Genomic DNA, 9,723 nt, shown 5'->3' on the forward strand with positions numbered 1-9,723 from the left:
TTCATTTCTTATCATTTAAAAAAGTCACTTTTAGTTTAAAAAAGTCGTGAGTTTATTTTTTCACTTAAAAAAGTCTATTTGAGTTTATTATTTTGTTCTTTTTCTAACTTCAAATGAAACGTAGTTTTTTTTTAAGATTTTATTTATTTATTTGACAGGGAGAAATCACAAGTAGATGGAGAGGCAGGCAGAGAGAGAGAAAGGGAAGCAGGCTCCTTGCTGAGCAGAGAGCCCGATGCGGGACTCGATCCCAGGACCCTGAGATCATGACCTGAGCCGAAGGCAGCGGCTTAACCCACTGAGCCACCCAGGCGCCCATGAAACGTAGTTTTAAATAAGTTTTAAGGAACTAGGTATTATTTTTAAATAATAATATGACATATTTGAGATGCAGTTAAAATAGTATTTAGGGGGAAATGTATAGCTTTCAATTCTTTTTAACTTCATTCATCTTGCAGTTTTATTATGTATTTTCATTCATTCATTTATTTAAATATATTCTTTATTTCTTTAACTTCTAAATACCTGTTTTGATCTCTTGTCACAGATAACACTTAGCATGATTTCAATCCCCAGAGATCTGTTTAGATCTGATTTATAAACTAATATATGATCAACTTTTGTATGCATTCATGTGTGCTCAAAAAAATGCATGTTTGATAATTGTTCATTGTAGTGTTTGTATATTTTCTATATCAGTATGGTCATGATTGAATTTCAGTTATTGTTTTTTTGATTTCTAGATTTTTTAATATGTTTTCAGATATTCTATGTTACTATATAGTCTCTAATAACCTGACCAAATTTCAAACTTGGGATATATATCTCTTGAACTTAATAGGCATAATTATTTTGTGGTTTGTTTTTGAAAACTTCTGTAGTTACTGTATTTCTGTTTATGCTTTTTGTGGTTTTGTTGCTTCTTTGTTATGACATCTTATTTTCTTATGTGCCTAGCTATATTTAATCTTAGGGTGTTCACTAGATTGAAAAAAAAATGTTATAAATAATTGGAAGCTTAGAATACTGTTATCTTCTCACAGAAAGAATTTACATTTCTTTCTGCTAGGCCCTGGGGAGCATTACCAGTCCCACACCACTTTAATCCAATGTTTTGTTTTCTTTGGATCTGGAGTATCCAAATCGTATTATGATGATTTTGTACAACTAATGCAAAACTTCTTGACTGTGAAATCAAGCAAGGGGGAAATTTTCTATAACTTTTCCAACAAATAACTATTTTAATTCAAACATATCTTAATTGTGTTAGCTCAGTTATATAGGGAACATCATAATAATGTGAGTGAAGGCATGGATATGAATTCCTACTTGGATATTCAAAGTCCACCTGTTTGAAATCAAACAGCATATTCCACACAAAGCCATCCTACACATCATTAATTTTCTCCATATTTCCACATTAACAAAGGTTATGAGGTATTGGGAGTTGGTCTTCTGCTGTGAAACTTAAAAACTTCCTGTCTTCAGTAATCATGCAGAATTCTAATCTCTCTTTTTTTAAATTTTAATTTATTTTATTTTATTTTCAGTGTTCCAAAATTCATTGTTTAGGAACAGTGCTCCAGTGCTCCATGCAATACGTGCCCTCTGTAATACTCACAACCAGGCTCACCAAACCTCCTACCCTCCCTCCCCTCCAAAACCCTCAGTTTGTTACTCAGAGTCCACAGGCTCTCATGGTTTGTCTCCCCCTCTGATTTCCTCCATCTCATTTCTCCTCTCCATTTCCCAATGTTCTCTGTGTTATTCCTTATGCTCCACAAGTAAGTGAAACCATATGATAATTGACTCTCTCTGCTTGACTTAGTTCACTCAGCATAATCTCTTCCAGTCCCATCCATGTTGATACAAAAGCTGGGTATTCATCCTTTCTGATGAAGGCATAATACTCCATTGTATATATGGACCATATCTTCTTTATCCATTCGTCCATTGAAAGGCATCTTGGTTCTTTCCACAGTTTGGCGACTGTGGCCATTGCTGCTATGAACATTGGGGTACAGATGGCCCTTTCCACTATATCTCTGTCTTTGGGGTAAATACCCAGTAGTGCAACTGCAGGGTCATAGGGTAGCTCTAATTTTAATTTCTTAAGGAATCTCCACACTGTTTTCCAAAGTGACTACACCAACTTGCAACCCCGCCAGCATTGTAAGAGGGTTCCACTTTCTCCATATCCTCTCCAGCACTTGTTACTGTCTTGTTAATTTTGGCCATTCTAACTGGTGTAAGGTGATACCTCATTTGGTTTTGATTTGAATCTCCCTGATTGCTAATGATGTTGAACATTTTTCATATGTCTGTTGGTCATTTGTGTGTCTTCTTTGGAGAAGTGTCTGTTCATGTCTTCTGCCCATTTTTTAACATGATTATCTGTTTTGTGTGTGTTGAGTTTGAGGAGTTCTTTATAGATTTTGGATATCAGCCCTTTGTAGTGTCATTTGCAAATATCTTCTCCCATTCCATGGGTTGCCTCTTTGTTTTGTTGACTGTTTCCGTGGCTGTGCAGAAGCTTTTGATCTTGATGAAGTCCCAAAAGTTCATTTCCACTTTTGCTTCCTTTGCCTTTGGGGACATGTCTTGAAAGAAATTGTTGTGGCCAATGTCAAAGAGGTTACTGCCTATATTCTCCTCTAGGATTTTGATAGATTATTGCCTCATGTTGGGGTCTTTTATCCATTTCGAGTTTATCTTTGTGTATGGTGTAAGAGGATTCTTTTTTTTTTTTCAGGATGTTCCATGCTCAGATATTTTACATTATCTACCATGAGCTTCATTTTCCTGATGTAAGTCTAGCCTCCAGTTTCACTACCTTCCCAGAATTTCTCAGAACAGACTACACTCTTCCTAGGTAATGCTATATATTCTTCCTGCAAAGCTTTTCTTTTTCTCTTTACATTTAAAAAAAAAAAATTGGTTCTTAAAGAACTACATTATTATTTTTCTTCTCTATTTATTGAGAACTTTCTGTGTATCTCAGCCCAAATAAATTTACTTTATTTTCAAACTCTAAGTTGTATAACAATTGTGTTATCATTTGACATTATTTAGTATTTATTTAAATAGTTCTAAGTGTATATCTTGTCTTCCAATGAGTCTGTATGCTTTTCAAGGAAACATACTTTTGTTTTTGTAAACCTTATAGAGTGCTATGTACATAAGAAAACCTAATAAGTCTTTATTTAAACAGAGAAAAGCATGCTATGATAAGAACAGAATCACTAAGAATCTAAACTAAATAATATTAAAAAGTCCTATAAAAATGAATATTTACCTTGACTCAAAATTACTGCCTAACAGCTCTAACAGCTTTTTATTACTTTGATGATAGAAATTCTAATGTATTAAAGTAACTATTTCATTAATGTCTTTTATTGCCAAAATATAAGAATAACTCCTATAAGAGTTCCTGAATACTTTCTGTGTTTATGACAAATTCAGACTACTTTAGAATTATATTTCATCACTAAGTACTTACTGTAGTTGTAGTTGTTTTTGTGGAAAAAGTTGGCTGCACTGTGGTCCAAGGAAACACATGAATTATGACTGTTATAGTGGCTGACAGCTGACTAGCTTTATTCCCACCTAATTCATCAGTAACTTCAATAAGTAGCTGGAAAGTCATAGGTTCCTGAATCCCTTGAAACACATCATACTGGAAATTCTGAGTGGTGGTCAGAGAAGGAAGATCAACACCTAGTCTCTAAAGTATGAATTGATTATTTGTATTTCCTGAGACTGATGAGGTAATAAAACAGAAATAAAAGTATATCATGTATTATATTATTTCTATTGTCTTGTTCAAGTTCTTTAAAATATGTTACATGATAATGTGTTTCTAACAGTTCTAAAATATATTATCTGGGTATCTGGTAAAATAGCATAGAAGTTACTTACTTAAAATCTATGTCTTACCTCCTACAATTAAATCTCTCAATTGTTCATATGAAGAATCTTTGTCTGGACAATTGAACTGAATAAAAGGTGTCCTAATAGTGTAATAAATCTGGATTTCCAAACATGGTGGATTTCATACAAGAGGTTTATCATTTATGTTCTATAAAACAAGAATATTACCTGTTTTAGCTTATGTTTAAAAAATCTTTCCATATCCAGTCAATTACTTGTTTCTTTTTCTCACTCATTATTTTCACCTTTATAATAACATTCAAGTATACTTTTACAGTCCATCTCATTTTACATTTGAAGACTATATTTTAGTGTTTCATCGTAGAAACTCTTGTTTGGGGCTTTCCAGCAGTATAATCCATGTTCCCTTTTTAATATTATGTATGAGGAATTATTTTCTTTTCCAAGTAGATTCTACTCCCAATATGTGGCTTGAACCCATGACTTTCAGATCAAGAGTCACATGCTCTGCGGTTGAACCAGCCAGATGCCCCATGAATGAGGAATTAATTTTTAATAATGTCTATTTCCCACATAATTTTTCTAGGACAGGTACTCATGACATTCATGAGACTGCTGAATTTTAAAATTAGAAACTAAATGCTATCTATTTTAATTATTTCACTTTAATCAAGAAGATATATGTCATCAAGTCTCTTCTCAACCAATTATACTCAAAAAGGGTACTCACTACTTAAAAGAAAGTGTATTTCACTATTGGAGAACTTTAATTGTTAGACATACTCATTTTTGTTGACTCAAGTATTTTTTTGCAAGCAACTTTAACCTATTCTTTCTGTTTTTGTTCTGAGGAAACTTAAAATCTAATAAGGCATGTGACATATTTCAAATATGTGAGGGATTCCAGCAATTAGATTGAAAGGGAAACTATATTATCTCTGAGAATGTTTGAATTCCAAGGTTCTTTGACTGTATAATCTGGAAGTCTGATGAACTACTTGCCACTAACACACCTCTTCTCACCTGTAACAGACTTTGTTATAGACGTCCCCTCTCCTGAAGAATATAAGCATAGTCTCAGAGACATTTTCAAAGTAGTAATCAATGAAGACACTAGCAATTTTTCAGAATGGGACGTGAAATGAAACCAATTTATGTCCTCAGTTTAGGAAAATGAAGTGCCTTATCCATTTATCCTTTTTTTCCTTTCCTTAGTAATAGTTCTTGAACATTCTTGGGTTCCTTCAGTTTGCACAGTTTTCTTAGAAGTCACGTGTTTTTGTTTTTCCTCCAACACAATGCAGCTTGCTTTGTTGGATTGCTCAGTGGAGACCATAAAGAGGTACTTGTTAATAATAATCACTATTTCACTAAGTACAGATTTCCTTAAAAGTAAATCCTTGATAACCATATTTCTCTGAAAATGAATCACCCTTAGTTTCCCTTTCTCCTTCCAAATGCAATCCAAAATAGGGAAAGATGGTATCTATTCTTTCACAGTTTCTCATAGTTGCTTTAGTAATAATAAATAATAATAATTATAATTAATATTTATTGAATGAGTAATATGTACTAGACTCTAACATACTTACATTAACATATATTTAACAACCCCATGAAAAGCATAGTATTATTATCCTAAAATGGAAAGTGAAAAGAGGTAAAAGAGCTCAGATAGCTATAACGTGTATAGGAACCAGAATTCAACAATATCTCTAGAACTCAAGTTTTAACCTGAGAATATTACTTTCTACATAATCATAAACAGTGTTTATTTACACTATTCAACACTAATCTACTGTGCTATGTTCTCATAAAAGGTCCCTTCCACTCTTTAAAAGATATTCTGAATGATATAAATTCATTGAAAGAGGATTTTTCTTTGTCTTCTAAATGATGGTTCAATTTACGTGAACTCTCAAAGCACTTACAATTCTAAGAAACTATGGTTCATGTGTTTTATAACTTCTTCATAGCCGAGCTGAAAATTTAACAAAATCCCAAATAGGTTTCCCTTGTTAATCAGACACTTTTTTAAATTAGCCAAATATATTTTAAGTATTATAAACTGAAATGTTGGTTATAAAACAATACATTTTAAATGCAAATATAGGTGTCTCTGTTACTCTATGAAGGAAGATATCATTGTCCAGTACTCAACCTAAATTTTTGTTTTTTTTCTATTTGTTTTTTTTTTATTGTTGTGAATGAGAAAAATAGAGATATATTTGGAGAAAGTGTCCATATAAAACTGGATATAGAAAAGAAATTGAAGACACAAAAATGTATTATATTGTGTGTGTGTGTATATATATGTATGTATGTATATATACAGAAGTAAATATACTATGTGTGACATAATATAGCAATTTATTTATCTAAACATACACACACATGCACACACACACATACATATCTATTCCCAGTGGCTCAAATCCTGAGATTGCAGAATAGCCAAGACGGTTTAAATGATCAAAACTGGATGTTGGCAGAGTTCTTCACCTCTACAACTTTGCACAATATTTTCTCTTCACAGAAAATTCTTGTTCTACCACTTATTTTCCTATTGGACTCATTCATTCAAATACCTTTTTCTTCTATTCTCAAGTTATTCATTTATGAAATAAAACAGATAAACTGAACTGCTGATACTATTGATATGAATATGCAGTGGTATTTTCATAAAGATTACATGGGAAAATGTATTACTTAACTTCAGATTGTCTCATAGTAAAAGGGCCTAAAGTAATACTAAAGACTCCAATGGCTTTATTTTGAGTGTTCTAGTATAGTACTTTGCAGGAACAGTGTGAATTAACAAAGAGAAAATCAGGGTTGTTGAAGAACTTTGAGGCAAAAAGAAAAAAGAAAAGGTCTCTATGGTTACTATGGTTACAAGGACAAGATCAAATATAAAGATATGAGATAATTGAGTTGATATTATTCATGAATTTTCTTGTGAACTTTGTTACTTTGAACATTAATCCATCTCACAACATAAATGAGGAATTAACAAACCTAAAGGTAATAATAACATTACCAAAAGGATAGAAGGTAAGGATCAACACATAGTCCTCAGATGGAAGCTGTCTAAAAGTTTTCAAAAAAAGTCTTCCCATGATACTTTGTGGCTTTTCTTTATTGGTGGCTTCCAAGTTCATCTCTTGACCTTATATTCTAGACCCGTATTTTTCAACAATCTTTGAAATCTCCATTATGATTTTGAACTCAAGGAACATGTTAGAAAGAATTCTTCCTTCTCAAACATTGTTATGGCCAGCCTTTAAGCTGGTTTTTAACATTGAGCAGAGGGAGACTCTGCCAAGCTTGAATCATCAGCTCCTATTTCTGGGGTGTTGTTTCTATGGCTTGGCATTTAATATATTATGCCAGTGTTCCTTGTCAGAATTAATTTTGGCAAAAGACCATCATTATACTGACTAACTGAATCTCTAGTTACAGAATAACGTAGCACATTCACTTTTCTAAATGTTCCCAATTAAAATATTAGAAGTATGACTATTGAATTATGGAAATTTCCTCAATACAAAGTCTACAAGAGAGAGAAAAACTAAGTTTTAGCTGTTTGAACATTTCAAAAACATAGAATTATTAAGCTTTTAGAATGCAAAAAGCTCTTTTCACTAAGAAAAAGAAGGTAGGTAGTAGTACATCTTTCTCTTAACTTTCATCACAAAAATATAAATAAAGCAAGGCAGCATAATTCATAACATTATTGTTCATACTCTAGAATTTTATAATATGTATTTATTAATTAAATTTCAATAACTAAAACAACCAATTTATCTAGGAAATTCTTCCAAACCTATTCCCAATTAAAAACAAGTTAAGATTATCTTTAAGAAATAAGGAAAAGTTGGCTGGAAGTCTTCATGTCTGAGGAAAACTACTTGGAAACTAGGGGAAGCAATGGTACTGGGGACCATGAGGTCTATATGGCTGCTCAGACTTTCTGTGTGGTCTGCTTTTAAGCTTCAGGTGCCAGGGTGGAAGTGCCTGGAGTGAGCTTCCCCCATCCCACAGCGTGGGCCTGGATGAGAACACAGTACATGACTAAGAGCATATCATGGAACGTCTAAAAAATATCAACAAACCAGAGGTGGAGATATCTCCACAAGAGCTACAGCTCTGTTATTCCAAAATGCTTGATTATGATGACAATAATTTGCATTATGACTAGAATTTTCCATAGCAATCACTCACTTCATAAGAAGAAAGAGAACGAATAGGCACCACCAATGAGTGAAACTGAACTGATTAACTTGATGGTGTTTTGAGAAGGATGACAAGAACAATGATGAATACATTGTGCTGAATTTGCTAAATCACTGCAATAGACATTGTTTGGTCATCTAGTTATATGCAAATGTAACCCATTATGATGTGATTGAACACTTTTGGTAATGCAAAATAACACATTTTGAACTACTGCTGCATTATTTTGGTAAAAACCTATAGCAGTTTATTACACTAGAGTGAGAAAGAAAAATCAAGAGAAATAGAAAAGCAATGGGACATATTGTAGTCCTCAAGTACTGTTAAATTTCTTATTGGACAAGAGCTTGGTTAAAGATTCCTTTTAAGAATGTTGGATAATTGGAGCAGAGTAGTCAGGAACTTGACTGTGAAATATCTCTGGTCTCTTGGTTTTCATTCATGCTATCTGGAAAGTAAGACAAACTTTGCCAAGTGGACACATGTTTCAGTAACAGTGAGGGAATGTGTGTCCTGTCTCTTTAGATAACTGTGGTCAGTATTCTGCAAAGTTCCATTTGGCCTGAATGATGACTTGTTTTAGGCAAGTGTGTATTAGGCTATTTCAAAGCAACAACATAAGAATGTTGGACACTAAGTTCAGCTAGCCTTAGAGTCTAGCATTCTGTATCTTCTATGGAAATGATACACTACTGACCTAAGTGATTAGTATTATTTTAGTTTTTCAGTATTAATAAAACTGCTGCCTTATACTTTATTTCTTTTGTCTTCTTCAGCTTAGAAGAGAGCCTGAATTGAAAAATATTATTTATGTATTTATTTATTTATTCATTTATTTATCAGAGAGTGAGAGAAAGAGAGAGTAGGAATAGAGGAAGAGGGAGAAGCAGGCTCCCCATGGAGTAAGGAGACTGATGATCATGGGATCATGACCTGAGATGATGGCAGACACTTACCTGATTAACTGAGCCACCCAGGGATCCCCCAAAATGACCTTTATTCTAATCATTAGCAAATATTAGCTTTCCTAATATTTGTATTTAGTCTTTATTTCTAGGGTTTGTTTTTGTGGTTTAGAAACTATTAGGAATACAAGGACTTTATCCTTCATGCTTGGTGCAGAGGGGTAAAACTACTAGTCTGTCTTGCCCAAGTGAGGAGAAGATCACCAAGCCCAATGATTAACAAGGCTGCAAGTTATATTTAGAAGGAATGGCATTTAATACCTATTCTAGCTTAAATATGTGGATTATTTCTGATCTGGAAAGATTAGAAAAGACCTAAAAACTCTTAACATTGTGAATCTCAATAATGGTTGAAAATTATAACTGTAATTTGTAATTTGGTTTATTGGATGTGATAAACATGCTATGATAGCAAACTTGAAATGGTTGAATGGGGGGGGGACTGCATAACATTTTTTGTAAGACATATAAAGACTTATTTTCTTTATTAAAGTATTTTTATAAGTAAACATATGTGTTTGTAAAAATGCTTTCCTGGGTCAAGTATTTGTGCAATCAGAGCTGAATTATAAACTATTCTTGTAACATCTAGTTATTTTGAAAGATTTATATGATGAATATGGGATATGAC

The 9,723-nt window shown here is 32.9% G+C and overlaps 1 pseudogene; it reads left to right on the top strand.

Annotated features, from left to right (window-relative positions):
- Positions 1 to 7,836: 7,836 nt before the first annotated feature.
- LOC122904020 lies at positions 7,837 to 8,249 on the top strand (annotated as a pseudogene).
- The last annotated feature ends 1,474 nt before the right edge of the window (positions 8,250 to 9,723 follow it).

Source organism: Neovison vison, chromosome 4, assembly GCF_020171115.1.
Source record: "Neovison vison isolate M4711 chromosome 4, ASM_NN_V1, whole genome shotgun sequence".
Lineage (NCBI taxonomy): Eukaryota > Metazoa > Chordata > Mammalia > Carnivora > Mustelidae > Neogale > Neogale vison.